Raw genomic sequence first — 23560 nt, 5'->3', positions numbered from 1 at the left:
TACTGGCAGCATTCAGCCTGGCTTGTGGCTGAGTAGAGCTCCTCCATGTGGGAGCTCACTGACCACCAGAGTGCAGCTCCTGCATTGAGCATCTGCCCCTTGCTGGTCAGTGTGTGTCATAGTGACCAGTCATTCCCAGTCTTTCTGCTGTTCGAGTCAGTTTGCATATTACCCTTTTACTATATAGGATAGAGGCCTGGTGCACGGGTGGGGGCCGGCTGGTTTCCCCTGAATGGTGTCCCGGATCAGGGTGGGGGTCCTGCTTGGGTGCCTGGCCAGCCTGGATGAGGGGCTGAAGGCTGTTTTCAGGCTGCCCGCAGCCCCTTCAGGTTGGGGGTCCCCACTGAGGTGCCTGGCCAGTCTGGATGAGGGGCTGAGGGATGTTTTCAGGCAGGCCAAGCCTGCAACTGAAGCTCCCAGTCTCTCCTTTTTTCTTTTTTCATTCTGGGATTTATTTACCTTCTGTAATTGAAATTTTGTCGTGGCTCTAGCTCCTAGGCCGGCCGGCTGAAAGCAGGTATCTGGGGTTTGTTTAGCTTCTATAATTGCAACATTGTTGCATCTGGAGCTCAGAGCTGGGCCGTGGCAGGCGGGGAACCTTGGCTTCCTCCATCGCCGGAGCAACCAAGCCTCATTTTCGCTTCAGCTGCGTGGCTGCCGGCCGCCATCTTGGTTGGCAGTTAAATTGCATATCACCCTGATTAGCCAATGGGAAGCATAGCGGAGGTATGGTTAATTACCATGTTTGTCTATTATTAGATTGGACAAGTAAAGGTCAGGCATTTTAAATTGTTTTTACTGTTTCACTTCATTACTGCTGTGTATGTGCTCCATGTGAGTGACGTAGGTGCTTATGTAGGTGGGTTCCGACTTACAGCGAAAATCGCATTACGTCGCACCATAGGAACAGATCTCCGACGTAACCCAAGGACATACTGTATTATAATCCTGCCTCATATATAGTTTTGGTTTTTTTTTGTTTTTTTGTGTGTGTTTTTTGGCATGAAGTGTGTTATATGAATGTGGACAAGGAGTTCGTATACTGGCTATGAATATTCATAGGCTCTCTTAGACATATCACATCAAATCTGTGCATGGGGATAAGTATTTCATTTTAAAGTCAAAGCTGAATAGGATGCTTTTAAATCATCATTAGGTTTTTCTTATAAGCGAATACATTTATATTAAATTTGGATTTGAATGAGATATAATTCACACAATGCCTAATTAGAAGACTTGCTTTCTTCCCTTTATAGTATTTCTCAAAGCTCTTTTTATGATCACTTAATTTGGAGTCTTTTGAAATAGATACATTGGATTTTGTAATACATTACTGCCTCCTTTATTTCAAAATTGCTATTTTAGATTTCTTGACAACTAAGAATGGCCTTTTTTTTCTGACACTTTTAAAAATAATTGGTCAGGAAAACTGGGATTTTGCTTCCCTGTTGTGGTTTCTCTTTTATTCACAGATCTCCTTGGATTTTGGGTTTTATTGCTCTAAAATCCTGATTTTATTGTTCATTTGCCACAAGAAATATACAAATCTTACTAATGACAGTACCTGCCATTGGTCAGGACTTACTCTGTGCCAACCACTGAGCTTACGTCATCACTTGTGCAAACCTCAGAACAAACCTAGGAGGCAGGTACTATTTTTTTCTCACCTTATAGTTGAGGATTCTAAAGCTCAGAAGGTTCAAGATACCTTGCCCAAGAAAGAAAAGGAGCTGGCTTATCCACTGAATCTGAGGTCAACACACTTATCTGCCCATTGATTCTTTCATCACGGGAACCTCTACTGAGGGTGCCCCTTGTAGGGTCCAGCCACTGCTCCAAACACTGGAGAGACGGTGAGGGACAAGGCAGACAAAGCCCCCGGCTCTCAAGCAGTTTGCAATCCCCCCAGCTTCCCAATCGAGCCCAAATCACAAATCTGGACTCCCACCCACACATGGGACGCAAGGCCCTGTCCTTGGCATGACTGGATTCCCAGGCTGGTTTGAATCCACATCTGAGCATTTCTCAGTTTGGGGCTGGGATTTATTCCAGTGTCTGCATCATTATAAGTTCTTTTTTTTTAAATTTTATTTCTTAAAGTATTACAAAGAGTATTACACATGTCTCCTTTTTTCTCCCCCTTGACATTCCCCCGGCTTCCCCCACCCCCCAGTGTCTTGTGTCCATTAGTTATTCTCATATGCATGTATATAAGTCTTTCGGTTGATCTCCTACTCCCCCCAACCCTCCCCAGGGTTCCCACTGTAGTTTGACATTCTGCTCAATGCTGCTCTGCCTCTGTATCCATTTTTGTTCATCAGTCTATAATGGTACTTATTATCCATAAATGAGTTCATGTGGTATTTTTCTCAGCTTCCCAGGGGCCGTCTCAGTCTCACAGGGGCCATCTCAGCCTCACAGGCGCCATCCCCACCTCACAGGGGCCGTCCCAGCCTCACAGGGGCCGTCTCAACCTCACATGGGCCGTTTCAACCTCACCGGGGCTGTTTCAGCATCACCGGGGCCGTTTCGGCCTCACCAGGGCCAATTCGACCTCACCGGGGCCATTTCGACCTCACCAGGGCCGTTTCAGCCTCATCGGGGCCGTCTCAACCTCACCGGGGCTGATTCAACCTCACAGGGACCGTTACAACCTCACCGGGGCAGTTGCAACCTCACCGGGGCAGTTGCAACCTCACTGGGGCCGCTGCAACCTCACTGGGGCCAATTCAACCTCACCGGGGCTGTTTCAACCTCACTGGGGCGTCTCAACCCCACCGGGGCTGTCCCACCCCCACCGAGGCCATCCCAACCTCGCCGGGGCTGCCTCAGCCTCACCGGGACCATCCCAGCCTCTCAGGGACCGCTTCGGCCTGACAGGGGCCGTCTCAGCGACACGAAGTTTGGCATTCTGTCCTTTGTTGGGCGGCTCCTTGCTGGGCAAAATCTCCAGGCGTTCCTGGTGGCTGAATATCTGGTATGCTTGCTTGGTTTTCGTTTTCTACCAAGTGCACAGACTGCCTGTCTGCCGTCACCCAGCGTCCCATGTGATACTGGGTCTGGTAGGCCTGCCTGTGCGTTTGCTGGTACAGCGGTTCCATGTCGCCGGCCCAGCCATGTCCGGCTCCGGCTTCCTCCGAACCTGATTCTGCTTCTTTATTGTGTCCCTTATGTATGCGAGGAGTTGAAATCTGCATTCTCTGGTTTTGGTTTTATAACTTGCAAAGTACTTCTATGTACATTTAATCTTGAAAACAATGTTATGAGATAGATAGACAGATATCATTATCCTCATTTTACAGATAAGAAAATGGGTTCACAGGAATTAAGTGACATGTCCTAAATCAAAATCCAAGTAAGTGGAAGAACTAGGACTGAACTCCAGGCTTCTGCTTTTCAAAAATGCAGATAGGAAAAATAACTGTCTTCTCAGGAAGTTCTCAAGACTCTGAAACAGTCAGGGGTGGGGGTAGGAGTGGAGTCTTCTATGGCTATAACTTATTGTTGGAGGTCCTATTCCTCCCACTGAGGCTGTCTTTCTTGGAGGTCCATATTTTCCATTTCCAAATTTAATCCAATTTTAACCCTTTGTCATTAAATTATATCACAAAATACAAGTGAATCAAAAACATACACCTCCCTATGTTCATAGCAGCACAATTTACCATAGCTAAGATCTGGAAACAGCCTCAATGCCCATCAGCAGATGAATGGATTAGAAAAGTGTGGTACATCTACACGATGGAATACTATGCTGCTGTAAAAAAGAAGGAATTCTTACCATTTGCAACAGCATGAATGGAACTGGAGAGCATTATGCTAAGTGAAATAAGCCAGTCAATGAAAGAAAAATACCACATGATCTCATTCATTTATGGATAATTAAGACCATTATAAACTGATGAACAAAAACAGATACAGAGGCAGAGCAACATCGAACAGACTGTCAAACTACAGCAGGAAGGCCGGGGAGGGTTGGGGGGGTGGGTAAGAGATCAACCGAAGGACTTGTATGCATGCATATTAGCATAACTAATGGACACAAGACACTGCGGGGTATGGGAGGCTAGGGGAAGGTCAAGGGGAGAAAAAAAAGGAGACATATATAATACTCTTTGTAATACTTTAAGCAATAAAACAATTAAAAAAAACATACACCTCATTTTAAGAAGGCCTATATATTTTGCAAATATGCTGAAATTGAATTTCAATTTTTTATTCTTCCTTTCACAAAACTTGAATCTCTGTTATGATTTTTTTTAATATGATATACTGAATACCTGATGAGTGCTTCTTATGTACCTCTTTTATTCTTAATTCCACCTTATTACCCTTTTCATTGAAGAATGCAAAATAAACTGGTGTACTGGTATATAGCTTGGTAGAAGACCTTAGTTCTTAACAAGTTCTTAAAATAGCCAACCACTCCAATTATAACATTTAGAAAATCTATTCTGAAATTTCTATAAAAAAATCTTAGAATCAGCTCCACTTATGATAACCATATTAGTGATGTAGATTTTAATAGTGTTTGGGGGTAATTTACATACAGGGTAATGGTATTACATTAATAATATTTCACTAACCATTTTTTAAAACCTATACTAGCTGACTAAAATACTAGTAGTACTAGGGTTTTCATGAACCAGTATAAGAAGAGCTATTCTGATTTTTATATAAGAGAAAACCAGTTAAATTTTTAAAAATAATTTCATTATATTTTAAATCCCTACTATTTTTCCAAACTTTAGTTATATAATATTTATAATTTTTGTCACTTACTTGAAGCTTACTATAAACTGGGCACTGAACTAAGCCCTAAACATACATATTATTTAATCCTCACATCAACATTATTAAATAGATACTATTATAAACCACATTTATAGCTCAGGAAACTGAGGCTTAAACAAATTGTTTTCCAAATTCCACTCTTGAAGTTGAAATCAGAATACTAGTCCTGCTGGCTTATGACTCCTCTAAGTTTTAAGAATTTTACTACTCTTTATTAATTTTTCTAGAACATGTTTCATGTCTTTTTTTCTGACATTAGTCTGACGATAGTTGAGGCATCTTTTGAAACACAATCTTACCTAATAGATAAACATGCAAATTGACCATACTTTTGCTACGCCTTAAGCCAAGCCCACCAGCCAATCAGAGCAACTATATGCAAATTAACCCAACCAAGATGGCGGCCGGCAGCCAAGAAGCTGGAGTGACCAGGAGGCTTGCTTGCTCCAGTGATGGAGGAAGCCAGCCTGCCACCGGCTCTGAGCTCCACTCAAAAGCAACAAAGTTTCAATTATAGAAGGTAAATAAACCCCAGATACCTGCTTTCAGCAGGCTGTGGCCACAGAGCTGGAGCAACCAGGAGGCTTGCTTGCCCATTGCGATGGAAGAAGCCAAGCTTCCTAGCAGCTGCTGCCTCCTCTCAAGGCAACGAAGTTTCAATTATAGAAGGTAAATAAACCCCAGATACCTGCTTCCAGTCACCATGGCCACGGAGCTGGAGTGAATAACAAAAAAGGCTGGGAGCTTCAGTCGCCAGGGGTCTTGGTCAGTCTGAAAACAGCCATCAGCCCCTCACCCAGGCTGGCCAGGCACCGCAGTGGGAACCCCTACCCTGAAGGGGGTTTGGGCAGCCTGCAAACAGCCATCAGTCCCTCACCCAGGCTGGCCAGGCACTCCAGCGGGACCCCCACCCTGATCCAGGACACCCTTCAGGGCAAACCAGTTGGCCCCCACCCGTGCACCAGGCCTCTATTCTATATAGTAAAAGGGTAATATGCAAACTGACCCTAACAGCAGAAAGACTGGGAATGACTGGTCACTATGACACACACTGACCACCAGGGGGCAGATGCTCAATGCAGGAGCTGCCCCCTGGTGGTCAGTGTGCTCCCACAGGGGGAGCTCTGCTCAGCCACAAGCCAGGCTGACGGCTGCCAGTACAGCGGTGGTGGTGGGAGCCTCTCCTGCCTCCTCAGCAGCGCTAAGGATGTCCGACTGCAGCTTAGGCCTGCTCCCCGCTGGCAAGTGGACATCCCCCGAGGGCTGCGCCAGCTTGGGCCCAGAGGAGTGTCTGACTGCCAGCTTGGGCCCAATCCCCCAGGGAGCAGGCCTAAACCAGCAAGTGGACATCCTCCGAGGGGTCCCAGACTGCAAGAGAGCATAAGCCGGGCTGAGGGGACCCCCTCCCCCCGAGTGCACAAATTTTTGTGCACCGGGCCTCTAGTATTTAAATAAAGGTTAGTTCTGCAAGGTTAACTATACCTTTATATACTGCTCAGTTTCTATGCTGAATCTATGATTTTTTTAAAATTGTCATTGGTTTCTAGCCCTTTATCATTTCTCAGCTAATTTAGAAAATGAACTAATTTCCCAAGAGCCATGCCTTCCTCTACTTCCACCAACACTATGAATAAATTGTAACAATTTAATTTCATATTGGCTGCTAACTTTATAATTTTAAATGAGACTTTTATATTAACATTTATTCTTAGATCAGTATTTAAGACTTTGTTTTAGCCCTGGAAATAAAAACATAGATTCAACTTCTTTTTCTCCATGGCTCCTGGCATTGTGCCTTATATATAATTATTTTTACTTAATAAGTGATTAATTGATAAAAGACTACTCAAAATCCCAACAATATATTAGGAACTGCTGGATGAACACTCAACGTGTATCTCCCAGAGACTTGCACACTGAGCAGATTTGATTTTCTTGGAATAAAAAGGGGAACAAAATGAAGTATCTCCGTGGACTTGTCATTTTTTTTAATCCTCACCCAAGAATATTTTTTCCATTGAGTTTTAGAGAGAGTGAAAGGGAGAGGGAGAGACAGAGAGAAACACTGATGTGAGAGAGACACATCAATTGCTTGCCTCCTGCATACCCCTTCCCTTCCCCCCGCCCCCATGAGGGCTGGGAGTCTGCAACCAAGGTATGTGCCCTTGACCAAATGGAACCCAGGACCTTTCAGTCTGCAGGCCAACACTCTATCCACTGAGCCAAACTGGCTAGGGCTGGACTCATCTTTTTAAGATGGCATCCCATTCATCTTCTGCAAGTATTAATATTCCACTGAGAAGCAACATAGGACTGTCAGAAGACCTCATTAGCAGCGTAATTGTTTTGCTTTTTCAAACCAGACATAAAAATATAGATCATCTAACTCTTATAAAATAAAACAGGCTATATTCCTCTCTAAATTAAGAAATTATAAGTAGCTGAGGCTGACAATGGCATTTCATGTCTCCTCATTTAGAGATAGTTCAGAGCTATTGGAGACTTAAAAGAAGATACTGTTATTTTGAGCTACAAAACAGAAACAACCTTTAACAAAGAAATACAGAGACACAAAACTAGGCAACTGGAAAACAGACTTGTGCTGAGAGGATTTGAGAGTCTGTTAAAAGTTTATTGTGTTCAGAAAAATTAGCAGAAGAATACTGACCAGGTATTTCATAACTTCAAACTAATAGGCATAAATTAAAAAGAGAAGACATACTGAAAGTAATCTATGGCAACCTACAAGAGAAAAAGAAGAAACTGTTTAGAAAAAAATCATAGTTTACTTTAGTAACAGTTTTCCCCTCATATTTAGAAATCTGTTTCTTCACATTTCTCTAAAGATAATATTTCATGGCTAATTATAGGTAGCCAATTAGAATTCTATTAAAAATATAAGTATATAACAAAGGATGTCCCTTTTCTCCATTACCTATACCTAAAATCTAATCATTACCCTAAACAGAGACCATATTAGCAACTACCACTCAGCCACCAAAAATAAAGATAAAAGACCTAAAGAAAATTAAAAAAGTCCCTACGGCCTTAATCTTCTTGGATTGAATAGTTTCTTAAATTGGATGCTCTTCTAGGTGACTCCTTTACCACAAGGACTTGGAAGTCTCTGCAGGCTATAACAGGGTCAAGTGATATGTTCCATTTTCAACAAAATTAAACTGCTTCACCTCACACATTTTATAATTCACACTTGGAGTGCGGGTGAATTTCCCGCCAAAATATAAGATGGCTCTGTCTTTTGGTTTTGTTCCATCCACCAAAAGGGTGGATTACAAACAAATATTTGGTAATACGCAGTTACAATCGGCCCGAGTTTACACGTTTCCCGCACTCCACCGCAAATCTATATGAACCGAGTTAAAGACGGCTCCCGCGGAGTACGCGCAATTCACGCGAGCCGACTTAACTCGTTTCCCACACTCCGAGTGTTCATATTCTTCCTTCAAGACTCAGGTAACATGTGCACTCCCTTATTCCCACAGCAGAGATACTCTGGTCCCCATGTCTGAGAGTAGAGCACTTACCCTCCTTATGGTGGTGCCTCTGTCTGTCAATCACACCAACAGATGGTAGGCTCATCTGGTGCTAAAACACTGACATATCACCTCCATATTACAAGTGCCTACCTCTGCATGAGACAAGGTAACCCATTAATAGAACTTCGGTAGTATATATATGAATTTTTAAATTGTATAATTATTTTTCAGTTGAACAGAAGTTATTTCATTTCCAGGAGGGAAAACATTTTACAGTGTAGTAGGAAGAACAGTGAACTCAAGAAAGAATCCAAAGCCTGGATTTTAGTCCCACCTAGCCAACTGTGTGACCTTGAACAAGTACTCTATAGTGTAGTGGGGTTGGATTTGCTTCCTAGTAACACTCCCAGCTATAAACTTATATTTAATATGGGAAAGTGTTTTATCTGGTTAATCATTTTCACTTTCATAAAACAAATTTGTTTTTACTTTTTATTGAATTTACTAGAGGCCCGATGCACAAGGATTCGTGCAAGAATGGGCCTTCCTTCCCCTGGCTGCTGGCACCACCTTCACGCCTGGCAGAGCTGCCTTTCCACCTTCGCTCCAGCCCAGAACCACCTTTCCGCCTTCCCACACTACCCAGAGGCCCAGAGCGGATGGAGCGGTGCGGAATGCCTGCAACATTGCCATGGTGACGATGCAAGCGTCCTGCCCCATCCCCAGCCGCTCGGCGCCTGCGTATGCAAATTAACCCTCCATCTTTGCATACTCACTCCTGATTGGCTGTTGGGTGTCATGAAGGTATGGTCAATTTGCATCTTTCTCTTTTATTAGTGTAGATTGACATGACACTGGTTAATATTGTACAGGTTTCAGGTGCACAATTCCACAACACATCATATTTACATTCTATTGTGTGTTCACCACCCCAAATCAGTTTCCATCCATCACCATTTATCCTCCATATCCTTCTCTACCTCCCACTAAGCTCCCTTTTTCTAGCAATCACCACACTTATATTTTTTCTCTTTTTTCTTCTTTTTTGCTCTTTTCTAATAAATATGTAGAAGATCAGCAACTTTACTTTTGAAATACATACCACAGTGTATGTGAAGAGAAAGGGAAGATAATTTTTTAACAACTCAAACATAAAATATCATTTTATATTATTTCAAATGAAGAATTCAGAGTATTTCTGGACCTACTTAGTCATTCTCTTAAGAGTGTCTTTCAAAGAGCAGAAATTTTTAATTTTAATAAAGACCAACTTTTCCATTTTCTCTTTCATGGAGCATGCTTTGGTGTTATATCTAAAAACTCATCACCAAAAAAATAAAAATAAAAATAAATAAAAACTCATGACCAAACTGAGGTCACCTAGATTTTCTTCTATGTAATCTTCTAGAAGTTTTATAGTTTAGTGTTTTATCTTAGGTCTACGGTTGATTTTGAATTCATTTTTAAAAAACTTTTATTGATTTTTGAGAGAGAGAGAGAGAGAGAGAGAGAGAGAGAGAGAGAGAGAGAAATAGAGAAAGGGAGAGGGAGAGAGAGAAACATTGATGTGAGAGTGTAACATCAATCGGCTGCCTCCTGCATGCCCTCTACTAGTTATCAAGCCCACAACCTGGGCACATGCCCGGACTGGAAATCAAACCAACAACCTTTCAATGCACAGGACAATGCCCAACCAACTGGGCAACACCAGCCAGGGCCATTTTGAGTTAATTTTTGTGAAAGGCGAAATATGTTTCTAGAGTCTTATTTTTTCTGTATGTAGATGTCCAGTTGTTCCAGCACAATATGTTGAAAAAACTAACTTTTCTCCATTGAATTATTTTTCCTCCTTTGTCAAAGATTAGTTGACTATATTTGTCTAGGTCTGTTTCTCAGCTATCTATTCTATCCCATTATCTATTTGTCTAGTCTTTCACCAATACCACATTCATTACCTTGATTACTGTATCATTACAATAAGTCTCAAGTCAGGGAGTGTCAGTCCTCTGGTTTTGTTTTTCCTCAGTATTGTGTTGGCTATTCTGGGTCTTTTGCCTTTCTATATAAACTTTTGTGTAAAATTTTGATTTCATAATTTTGTACCCATCATCTTAAAGACCCGTATCCATTATTTTAAAGATAAAATAAAATGTTGTGAGCTACGTATCCCACAAAAATTAGGACCCACCTCTATGTGACAGTTCAAGCCATAAGTATGGATTAAAAACTGAAAGGGGAAAGCAGAGGGTGAGGCCCTAAAGCAGTGATGGTGAACCTATGACACGCGTGTGAGAGGTGACACGCGAACTCATTTTATTGGTTGATTTTTCTTTGTTAAATGGCATTTAAATATATAAAATAAATATCAAAAATATGTCTTTGTTTTACTATGGTTGCAAATATCAAAAAATTTCTATATGTGACACGGCACCAGAGTTAAGTTAGGGTTTTTCAAAATGCTGACACGCCGAGCTCAAAAGGTTCACCATCACTGCCCTAAAGTATATTCTCACACAAGCAAAAGAGACAAATGAGGAAAAAGAATAAGAAGAAATAACAGTTGAGCTTTTCCAAGGTGCTCAACAATTCTAATTCCAAATCACATATGCAGGTACCAATATATAGTATCTCTAGTCCTACTGTACAAATAAAGGTATGTTACTTGTAAACTATTTTTTTTATTTGAAGGCATCACAAGCTACCAACAATTTGTGCCTATCTCTTTGCCAAATAGTCCTTAATTTCTAAAATGAGTGCTAACCAGAATTTTAATGTAAGAGTAGCAAACTTAGAGATCATTAGCACCACTTCCTTCATGAAGACCCCTCCGATTCCCCAAGGCCAACTCAGACTCCTATCTCTCTAATACAGCCCTAATCACAGTAAACTATAATTGGTTGCATGTGTATCTTCTTACTGGACTATACTAGTATTTTCAGGGAGAGCAAGAATCAGATCCTGTCTTATCATCTACATATCCCTAGTGAATACCACATTGCTAGCACATGACAGGTGTTCAGAATGTGCTGACAAAAGGCAGATCTATAATTCCAAATTTATGAATTGAGGAAGGTAAGTCTTGCTCCAGGATGCATGTAAAGTAAATGCAAAGCTGAAATGTAGGTTTCTCAACTCTGAAAATTTCTCCCTAATACATTAATCATCAATCACTGTAACAATAATACATTTTACAACATAAGCCACAGGAGAATCAAATGGCTATTCCAAGTGAACAAAATGTTATTTTTCCTTGCTGTATAGTACAATTTATCACTTCCTACATCTATCATACTTCCACATTCACCTTGATTATGTGTGAGATTACAGATATTTATCTGCATAACTGTAAATTTTCTTCATACTAAAAAAAGGAGCAGGTAACCTATAACTGCTGAAGCCATTACATTCAAAGGAAAGACAGGCCAAAGACTAAAGAAATTGTAGGATGGTTACATTTCTCTTCTTCAGAACCCTAACAGAGACTAGAGAAGTGTAGCAAGGATGTTCATGTACCCGTTGCCCCTATAATCTCTATAATAAACTCTACTTACTCCAAAGCCTAGACCCTTAAACACACATACACACACAAAAAACATGTAGGGAAAACTTTAGTGCTGACAATAATCATGAAACTTAAGAACTTGCTTCTTTTGAAATCTATTTAGCTCTTTTCCACTTTGCATTGTGATAGTAGTATCTGAGACATGAACTGATCTATGAAACATTCTCTAAAGAACAATCTCTTTTTATTTTATTTTATTTTATTTTATTTAATTTTATTTTATTAATTTTTTTACAGAGAGGAAGGGAGAGAGATAGAGAGCTAGAATCATCGATGAGAGAGAAACATCGATCAGCTGCCTCCTGCACACCTCCTACTGGGGATGTGCCTGCAACCAAGGTACATGCCCTTGACCGGAATCGAACCTGGGACCTTTCAGTCCGCAGGCCGACGCTCTATCCACTGAGCCAAACCGGTTATGGCAAAGAACAATCTCTTTATTATCTACTAGAGGCCCGGTGCACAAAAATTTGTGCACTCGGGGGAGGGGGGGAGGTCCCTCAGCCTGGCCTGTGCCCTCTCGCAGTCTGGGACCCCTCGGGGGATGACCATCTGCTGGCTTAGGCCTGCTCCCCAGGGGATTGGGCCTAAGCTGACAATCAGACATCCCTCTGGCAGCCCGGCAGCCATCGGGGGATGTCCACTTGCCAGCGGGGAGCAGACCTAAGCTGCAGTCAGACATCCTTAGCACTGCTGAGGAGGCAGGAGAGGCTCCCACCACCATCGCTGTACTGGCAGCCATCAGCCTGGCTTGTGGCTGAGCAGAGCTCCTCCATGTGGGAGCTCACTGACCACCAGAGGGCAGCTCCTGCATTGAGCATCTGCCCCCTGCTGGTCAGTGTGTGTCATAGTGACCAGTCATTCCCAGTCTTTCTGCTGGTGTCCTGGATCAGGGTGGGGATCCTGCTTGGGTGCCTGGCCAGCCGGGTGAGGGGCTAAGGGCTGTTTTCAGGCTGCCCGCACCCCCTTCAGGGTGGGGGTCCCCACTGGGGTGCCTGGCCAGCCTGGATGAGGGGCTGAGGGCTGTTTTCAGGCGGGCCAAGCCTCAACTGAAGCTCCCAGTCTCTCCTTTTTTTCTTTTTTTTTTAATTCTGGGATTTATTTACCTTCTGTAATTGAAACTTTGTTGCAGCTCCAGCTCCGAGGCCAGCTGCCTGAAAGCAGATATCTGGGGTTTGTTTAGCTTCTATAATTGCAACATTGTTGCATCTGGAGCTCAGAGCTGGGCCGTGGCAGGCGGGGAACCTTGGCTTCCTCGATCGCCGGGGCAACCAAGCCTCATTTTCGCTTCAAGCTGCGTGGCTGCCGGCCGCCATCTCGGTTGGCAGTTAATTTGCATATCACCCTGATTAGCCAATGGGAAGCGTAGCAGAGGTATGGTTAATTACCATGTTTGTCTATTATTAGATAGGATACTAATAAAAGGGTAATATGCAAATTAACCATCACTCCATGACAGAGATGGCGGCACCCATAACCACAAAGATGGCAGCGCCCATAGCCGCAAAAATGGCAGTGCTGGCCGGAGCCACAGAGCCAGCCAGAGCAGGCAGGATACTTGGCTTCCTTCGTCACCCCAGTGACAAAGGAAGCCAAGCCTCCTGCATGCCCCAGCCAGCCCGCCGAAGACCTGCCTCTGGTGGCGACCTCGGAGCCCGCCAGGATGCTTGGCTTCCTTTGGGGCAGTATGCTTGGCCTCCTTTGGGCGGGGACGCTTGGCTTCCTTCATCACCCCGGTGAGGAAAGAAAGCCAAACCTTCCACACGCCCCAGCCGCTCTGGGCCTGTGGGCAGCACACATGGAGAGCCTGTGGGCTGAGGAGAGCCTCTGGGTGGGGGAGGTAGGCCAGTGGAGAGCAGCCTGTACTCCCCACATGGCGGCAGCAGCAGCCATGAGTGCGCCAAGCAGAGCCTGCGGGCCGAGCTGAAGTAGCGCCTGCAGGCCATCACCGCCTAGGAGTGGCTGCACAAGTCCCGCCTCCTGGCCCAGAAGGTGCTCGATCACAGAGACAGCCACCGTGGCAGGCCAGATTGACGTCCTCCTGGCCGCGCCACGGGGGTTTACAGATCTGCACAGCCACAGGCCTCCAGTGCATACATCTTCTCCTCCCCCCGTTGAGTGCAAATGTCCCCCAGCACATTGTCACCCACGCACGCCTGCAACAGTCCCGGACCATGGTGTGCACAAGTTCCCCCCCGCCACCCCTCCGCCGCACTTCCATCAACCCCAGAATGCCTATGTCCCCCACAGGACGTGCGCACATCCCCTCCAGCATGCTCACGTTCTGTGGAGAGTGTCTGGGTGTTGTGGGTGCTGGGGGTGGGCACCTGTAAGATGACAGTGAGAGGGTGGAGTGGTGATGCCCTGTTCCTGCGGAGTCCAGTGCAGCGACGAGATCACCTCCATGGGGCTAATGCAGGTGCTGAGGCGGGAGAAGGTGGTGACAGACACACCTGATGGGTGCAGGCGGCCCTTGCTGAGGTGCCTTCGGTCAGCGTTCAAGATCGGTAACCCAGAGGAGGTGAGGAGTTCTGTCCTCTCAGTGAAACGGTGGGATAGTCGGGGCAACTGCAGAGGAGGAATGTGCACTTTGGGTGCCGGCACCCATGAGCCAAGGCTGCCCTGACTGAGCCTCGCTTGCTTAGGGCCAGCGCACTCCTGCCGGGCAGCTGGTGACAGGACGTGCTTTTCTGAGTCAATGAGAGAAAACATTGATTCTCCTGCTGCCCGCAAAGGTGAAAAGTGGAGTGGGGAGACATGTGGGGAGTGAGTGAGGTTCCCAGTCTGAGGGTTCCAAATCCATCGTTGGTTCCTTTCACCGGTGACTAGAGATATACAGGGTGTCCCCCCAAAATGTATACACACTTTGAATACCTTCTAATTCCAATGGGTTTAAACATGAAAAGAAAGAAACAACAATGGAGCTGTCATCTGTTAAAAGTGAGGGCACAAACCGGCAGTCGGACATTCCCCGAGGGGTCCCGGATTGGAGAGGAGGTAGGCTGGACTGAGGGGCTCCCTCCCTGCCGCCCCCCTCCCCCCCGCATGAATTTCGTGCACTGGGCCTCTAGTTAAGATAATAATTATAACAACAACAATAACTAACATTCATTGAGTGTATGGCCCTGTGTTAAGTACTTCAAAACAGTTCATCTAATACTCACAAACCACATAAGACATTATTTTCCCTATTGTACAAATGGGAATGAAATTAAATAGTTTGCCTAAGGCCCCCAAAACTAGTACAGTTTAAGTACAGGATCAAAACCCGTATATGTTTAATCCTAAAGTTCCTGTTCATATCTACTACCCTATACTTCTCTGAGGAACAAAGGACTTCATAGGTTATTGATCTCCAATTTTTTATATACATATATATTAATATATAACTATATATGTAATATATGTATTTCATATGCAGCTCTTGCTGCAGTAATATTTTAGTTACATTCTAAAACATAGGTCAAAATAAAAATTTTTAATTATCAGCTAAAAATTAAGTAAGCAATAATTTCAATGTGTGTCTTATTTTGATTATGATTCAAAACCTTTTTTGTTCCTATTTTTAAAATATTAATAACGGCTGGGCATTATATCACTGTTCCATTAGACATGTTATTAAAAATACATGTAAATTTTAAAATAGTTTTTTTGATAATTCAGAGACACTTTTTGGACAACTTCTTGTCAAATTATTTTTACAACATTATGTGGCCAACAAAGATTTCATACTGAAAGAAAACCACTGGTATTACAATTTTTTGTTGTTCCTTGCTGGCTTTAAAACTATATTTAATCCAGTTTATTTTCAAAAATTTCTTTAAATCCACTTAATTGGACACATGTGAACTACATGCAATATGTAATACTCTAAAATTCACCTAATACTTTAAATCCACTTAACTGGACACATGTGAACTACATGCAATATGTTGAGATACACTGAAAATAAACTAATGAATAATAAACTAATGAAATTAAGAGGAATTGTCAATTCCTCTTAATTATGAAAATTCTCATTCTATTCTGAGGATATATTAAAAATATAAAAAACTAATACTCCTCTGACAAGATGATTGCATAATTAATTATTAGTAAGACTCCCCCACTCAATGGATTTCCTTGCATAGCTCTTGGAATGCCTAGCTACCCTCTCCCACACCCACCTGGATCTTGAAAGATTACTGTCCTAATACTCTAAAATGCACCATTAACTTCAACCAGACTACAGAGAGGGCTATCTGTATTTAATTAACTGTCCAAAAAAAACTGCTTTTATTCCATTATGTTTTGAGGTGATGCCATCATCCTAAATGAAGGAACTGATGAGAAAATGCTTCTCATAGTAAGAAAACAAGAGAGAACTAAAGTTAAAATTAATTTAGAAGACTCCTTCCTATATCATCTTACAGAGCATAGGTGAAAAGCAGCAAGTAATCATCACTTTTTCCAGGTCTCCTAATACAAAGACTCCTGAAAACAGGGAAGTTCATTTGGTGATTCACAAAGAAAAAGCATACATCAACTTGGTAATTAATCAATCAATGCTCCCAAGTATATTCTGAGAGACGCAGAACATGAGCACTTTTTTAAAAAAGCATCCTTTGATGACTCTTTATAGTAATTGCCAATAGAATGCTTTTCATGTATAAAATGTATGTTTTTGCAATTATATCCTTCTCTCCTATGTTACCTTTCTTCTGATCATATTTATTGAAATGTAATTTTATGTCTGTTGAATCTTATAAGAAATTGAGTTTTAAAAAAATTCTTCACTTATATGATGGTTCATAAGAGGACTTACAAGCAACAGAGTATATTCTACTTAAAACCATAAAGCAGCTGGAGAAATTGAGAACTTCTAGTCATGTGTTATTTAATCTCATGACTGTGCATTTGTGTATGGCCACTGACATTTACACAAACACTTCATTGTTTTGATTATAGCATTAGTCTCATTTTAAACATGTAAAATAGCATCTGATTCCTTTTCTGCTCAACCTCAGAGCTTCATTTTAGGGTAATCAGGAAGAACTCTAATACTTAAAGTCCTCCAGTTAGAATCATGTCTTCAAGGAACTCAAAACGCTTGATCAAAAAATTATGAGAAAGCAAAAAACACCTAACCAGAAGAGCAAAAATAAAAAATAATCCAAAAATATGAGGATAGTTTATGGAGCCTCTGGGACAATTTCAAGCATACCAACATTTGCATTATGGGAGTGTGAGAAGAAGAGAGAGAGCAAGATATTGAAAACCTATTTGAAGAAATAATGACAGAAAACTTCCGAGCCTGGTGAAAGAAATACACTTACAAGTCCAGGAAACACAGAAAACCCCAAACAGGAGGAATCCAAAGAGGACAGGCAAAGATACATCATAATTAAAATGCCAAGGGCAAAAGACAAAGAGAGAGTCTTAAAAACAGCTAGAGCAAAGCAATTAGTTATCTACAAGGAAATGCCCATATGACTGTCAGCTGATTTCTCAACATAAACTATGCAGGCCAGAAGGGAGTGGCAAGGAATATTCAAAGTGATGAATATTAAGAACCTCAACCAAGATTACTCTACCCAGCAAAGCTATCACTTAAAATTGAAGGTCAGATAAAGAGCTTCACAGACAAGACAAAGGTAAAGTAGTTCATCAACACCAAACTAGTATTATATGAAATGTTGAAGGGTATTCTTTAAAAAGAGGATGAAGAAGAAAAAGATCAAAAATATGAAAAACAAAATGGCAACAAGTACATACCTATCAACAATTGAATCTAAAAATAAAAATAAATGAATAAAAAATCTAATGAACAGGATAAACTGGTGAATAAAATAGAATCAGGGGCATGGAAATGGAACAGACTGACGATTCTCAGAGGAAAGGCGGGTGAGGGGTGGGAAGAGATTAAACAAAGATCTTATATGCATATATGCATTACCTATGGACATAGACAGTAGGGTGGTGAAGGCCTGGGGTGGAGAGTGAACTGGGTAGAGAGGGGAAATGGGGGGGGGGTACATCTGTAATAACCTCAACAATAAAGATTTTTTTTTAAAAAAATCTGCCAAGCTCTTGCAACTTGGCCACCGACATGCCATCCAGACTGAGGAAGACCCGGAAACTTCGGGGCCACGTGAGCCACGGCCACGGCCGCATCGGCAAGCACAGGAAGCACCCGGGGGGCCACAGTAATGCTGGTGGCTTGCATCATCACAGGATCAACTTCAACAAATATCACCCAGGTTACTTTGGGAAAGTTGGAATGAGGCATTACCACTTTAAGAGGAACCAGAGCTTCTGCCCTACTGTCAACCTTGATAAACTGTGGACCCTGGTCAGTGAGCAGACAAGAGTCAATGCTGCCAAAAGCAAGATTGGAGTTGCTCCTATCATTGATGTGGTGCGATCGGGCTACTACAAAGTTCTGGGGAAGGGAAAGCTCCCAAAGCAGCCTGTCATTGTGAAGGCCAAGTTCTTCAGCAGAAGAGCCGAGGAGAAGATTAAGGGTGTTGGTGGAGCCTGTGTCCTGGTAGCTTGAAGCTACATGGAGGGGAGTTCATTAAAATGTCCACGTACTTTTGTCTTCTGGTCTGAGTGTAGGTCCTTTGGCATCTCCACTTCCCTACCTGTACTTCCAAAACCTCCCTAACAGGTCCTAGGAGTTAGAGTATCAAGGCCTGGGATCCTCTGCAAACTTCCCTGAGGAAGAAAGAGCTCTTTGGACCGATCCTGACTTGAACTTTTCATTTATAAAGTGAGAAAGATACCTGTTGCTAACATGTGTGTGTAAATAAGTATTAAACAGTTGAAAAATTAAAAAAAAATATGCCAATATTAAATTTAACTATAAAAAAGAAAAAGAAAATATCAATCCTTCCCAAATTAGGATATAAATTTATTGCAATTACATTTATAATTCAGTAATGAATTTTCTTGAACTGGAAAAATTAAAAATACATTTCAAAAAATAATTATATGAGAACAGTTATGGGAACCTTGGAAAGAAAAATGAGGAAGTGGTTAATAAGCCTTACCAGATTTCAAATCAGTATAGCATTGGCACAGAAATAAAGACTAGAAAAATTACAGAAAATAGAGTTTAGAAATAGGTACAAAGATATGTGAGAGCATAATATATAACATATATGATGTTTCAATTTAGTGACAAAAGAATGTTTTATTTAAAAACAGTGTATGCAAAGCTGGCTAGTTACTTGGAAGAAAACAATGCTATATACTTACATGGTACTATATATAAACATAAATTCCAGTCATAGTTAAAGATTAAAGCTCTTAATTAAAAACAGAGCCAAAAAAAAAAATAAATGATATCCAGGGAGGAAAATGTTTTGCAATACACATGACAAAGGATTAACATTCCTAATTCACCGAGTACTTACAAACTGATAAGAAACAGATCAACACCCAAGTGTTGCTTTTTTTTAAAGCAAAGTATATGAGTAGGTAATTCACAAAACAGAAAATGCAAATCACCAACAAATATGTGAAAACATAGTCACTCTGGTTATAGCCAGAAAATGACAATGAGGTAATAGTTCTCACTTGTTATACTGAAAAAGATTGAAAAGAGCACTAATACTCAGTGCTAATGTGAATGCTAGGAAATAACGGCTATTGTACACTGCTAGTGGGAATAGGAATTGCTATGAACTTTTCTGAAAATTACCTGACAAGATGCACTAAAATTTTTAATGGAAATCATAAAAGAAAAAATAATAGATTGGACTTCATCAAAATTGTTTCTGCTTTTCATAAGAAACTATTAGAAATTTTTTTAAAAGTCACAGAGGAAAAAGTATTTGCAAATCACATATCTAATAAAGAAAACTTATAGCCCAAAATATATACAAACTCTCAAAAATCAATAGCAAGAAAACAAAACTCATTAATATTTTTAAAATGGGTAAAAGGCTTGAACAGACACTTCACCAAAGATCTATAGATGACAAATAATCACACGAAGAGAGATGCTCAATATCATTAGTCAAAAGATAAACTGCAAATTAAAACCATGAGATACTACTACATATTCACTAGAATAGCTAAAATTTAAAAGACAGGTGATACTAACTGTTGACAAGAATGTGGAGGAACTAGAACTCCTCACATACTGTTGGTAGGATGTAAGATATAGTACAGTCACTTTGGAAAATAGTCTGATAGTTTCTTATAAAGTTAAAAGATACCATAAAATCAAAAGAAATGAAAATCCATGTCAACACGAAGATCTGAGAACAAATATTTACACTGGGTTTATTCATAATCACTAAAACTAGAAATAAACCAAATGTCTATCAACAGATGAATAAATTGTAGGATATTCATAACATAAAACATTACTCAGCAACGAAAAGGAATGAAATGCTGATTGATATATGCAATAAGATGAATGAATCTCAAAAAATATGCTAAGTGAAAGAAATCATACACACACAACTACTTGTGTACATTACATTTAGGGTCAGAGATCAGATCACACACACCTAAGGACTGGAGGTAGGAAAAGGAGATTAACTGCACAGGGAAATAAGAGAACTTTTTTTCTTTTTCTTTTTCTTTTTATTGGTGACCCTGTTACAGATATCCCCATTTCTGCCCCTGCCTTTACCCACCTCCATCTATCCCCCCACCTCCACTTCCCTCTGCTCATCACTACACTGCTGTCTGTGTCTATGGGCTATGCATATATGTCCTTTGCCTAATTCCTTCATCTTCTTTCATCCAGTCCCCCCTCTCCTAACCCCTCTGACAGCTGTCAGTCTGTTCTATGTATTCATGCCTCTGTTTCTATTTTGTTCGTCAGTTTATTTTGTTCATTAGATTCCATACATAAGTGAGATCACCTGGTATTCGTCTTTCTCTGACTGGCTTATTTCATTTTGCATAATAATCTCCAGGTCCATCCATGCTGTTGCAAAAGGTAAAGGTTCCTTCTATGTTTTACAGCTTGGTAGAGAACTTTTTAGAGTGACAGAATCTTGTATATCTTGATGGTGGTTGTGGTTATATGACTATATAGACTATACATTTTTCAGAATTTATTTTTTGGCATGTAAATTATACCTCAATAAACCTGAATTTATAAAATTTAAAAATACATATCTTTTGATCCAGCCATCCACTTTGAGATGTCTACTCCACAGAAATAAATGTGTCAATATATATAGAAGTTAATGGAACTTAATAAGAAAATGATTAAATAAAATTATGTTCTATTCAATACTGTAGAATATAATGTAAATAATTTAAAAGATCTGGAAATAGTACTTTGAGCATTATGGTTTGTGGGAACTGAAAGAACAGTTTTCACTCCACTGATTTGAGCCCTTTTTCTTAATTGAAGTTAGAAGAATGGACCACAACGGGGTACTATGTGCATCTTGAGTAACGCCATGGTTTATAATGGCCATGGTTTGGGCTGTCTAGTTATTCCTTGCCTTCCAGGGGTTTATGTCCTAAACAAAATCCTAGAAAATGTATTGCCCTTAAAGGCTGACTTTCAACTTTTATTTTCTGTTTTTCATTTGATTATAGTATAGGAATCCTCCACAAAAGTTCAATTTACACCTCAAAAGGGGGGTGAGGTGAGGGAAGACAAATAACTGAATCTAAACCTATAAAAGCTATTTAATTGATGTTAAAATTATCCCTTAAAAAGAGTCTTCAAGTGAATTCATCCTTTATGTAGACAGCAGAACATTTTAAACAAATTTATAGAGCATTATTATTAGATTAAGAATCTTGAGAGCATGCACATACAATAAAAAAATCATGAGAGCCCTGGCCAGTGTGGCTCAGTTGGTTGGAACATCATCTCATACACCGAAATGTTGCAGTTTTAATCCTGGTCAGGGTGCATACAGGAGGCAACCAACTGATGCTTCTCTCACATCAATGTTTCTCTCCCTTCCTCCCCCTTCCTCTCTCTCTAAAATCAATGAGCATGTCCTCTGGTGAGGATAAAAAAAAAAATCATGAGAACACAAAGAAATGAAAGACATGATCCCTGTTCTTTAAAGAGTGACATTTAACACTCTCAGACTCAAGAAGCACAAGATGAGTACACAATCAGAGGTGTTGGTGAGTTAGTGTAATAAGTGTAGTATATGACTCATCACCATTTAAAATATTTCTATCACAGATGTTCTTTTGGAAGTACTCCTTCACCTTCCTGTAACCTTAAGGTTTACTTTAAACCCTCTATTTTAGATGAGGCTAACATTATTTCCAATACCATGTAAATAATTTACATTAAAATATTAAGACATGCTTAGAATCATGTAAAAATATCTACCTTCCTAAAATTATGATATAATGAGGAATACTTCAATAAGATGTATGCATTAAAGAATTATTATTAGTTTCCATTAACTGGGTAGTTGCTAGAAATGTAGAGTTGTTTCCTTTTATTAAATGGTCAAAATATCATCAAAACTAAAATATCATTTACCCTCATCTTAGGGGTGTCTGCTTAAGAGAAATCATGAGCTGAAATGAAGAACATGAAAGCATGCCTCTCACCTCAATGCTATTAGTCATACCAAATAAAGACAAAACATTTAAGAATGAGGGCTTGCTTGTGATGCAGAGGGCAACAACCAATATTTTTAACGTGCTTTTATCTGACATTTCAATAACTTTATTAATTTCTTACCATAGTGACATTTCAATCACTTTATTAATATTTTTCTTATACTGTGATCTTAGTTCTCCAATTTAAAAATAAATATCATTAACTTAACAGGAAACAATTATGACACACTGCTACCCATATACATGAAATTCTTTAAATAACTGGGAGAGGTATTGAGGGGAGGGCAGAGGTATGAAAAAGTTATCTCTTCCTGAGATTTTGGAGGCCCAGCTTCCTTATCCTGTTCCCACATAAATACTCAAACATTATGCCAGAGTTACACAAAATAAGCGGACATCACCAAGCAGAGCTCCAAGAGTAGGTGTTCTGAACATGTTGGTAAAGAAAGTCACTTCATCTGAGAGGTCTCTGCCCCTTCAACCTCACCCTCCTTACCAATATACATTCATCACTAAAAAGGGAAATATTTACAAAAGTTAGTTTAGTTATGTTTAAATATTATGTTTAGCTGTCTGGAGACCATGTTCTCAAAATTTATATAAGAAATCAAGGATTAAACTTCATAACAATTAGAAAACCACTCTGTGTAAAATCAAAGACTTAAAGGACACTAAAATAGTTTTACCATTGGTGCTAAATTGAAATGACTCCATCTCTTCCCAACACCTGGAACCAAAACCTTTTAAACTTTCATGTAAACATACCGGGGCACACCAAATGCTCTGTCTGTAGCAAGGTACCACCTCTGCACAGACATTGGGTGAAAAATGTGGAAAATGCCTAAGGACTCTTTGAAGTAGCTTGGGAGAAGTAAGAGCAGGAAAGAGGCTCTTCACTAGGGTAAGTTTGTTTAGTGGAAAGTAAGCAAGTTGTCAGGGTAAAAGTTGACAATGTTGATTCCAACAGTTTGAACTGTGAATAAACATCGAAAAAGATTATGTTACTGAGAATTAGAAAAGATTCCATTGAACTCAATAGAACACTTGTGTGTGTTCAAAGATAATATGCCTTTGAGCCACATTCTGGATCCACAGTTTAGGGTTAGAATTACCCTAAGTCCTTTCTATGCCACATTAAAGAACATGGGGTCTGACC

The 23560-nt window shown here is 40.6% G+C and overlaps 1 protein-coding gene and 1 pseudogene across 3 annotated transcripts in view; one reads left to right on the top strand and one right to left on the bottom strand.

Moving 5' to 3' along the window:
- The window catches only part of HPSE2 (heparanase 2 (inactive)), a 505349-nt gene that overhangs the window by 419876 nt on the left and 61913 nt on the right, over positions 1-23560 (bottom strand). The gene's annotated exons all lie outside the window — the stretch shown is intronic.
- LOC106697379 lies at positions 17935-18433 on the top strand (annotated as a pseudogene).

This window comes from Myotis lucifugus, unplaced genomic scaffold, assembly GCF_000147115.1.
Source record: "Myotis lucifugus unplaced genomic scaffold, Myoluc2.0 scaffold_66, whole genome shotgun sequence".
Taxonomy (NCBI): Eukaryota; Metazoa; Chordata; class Mammalia; order Chiroptera; family Vespertilionidae; genus Myotis; species Myotis lucifugus.
This window is presented reverse-complemented; position numbering and strand designations above follow the sequence as displayed.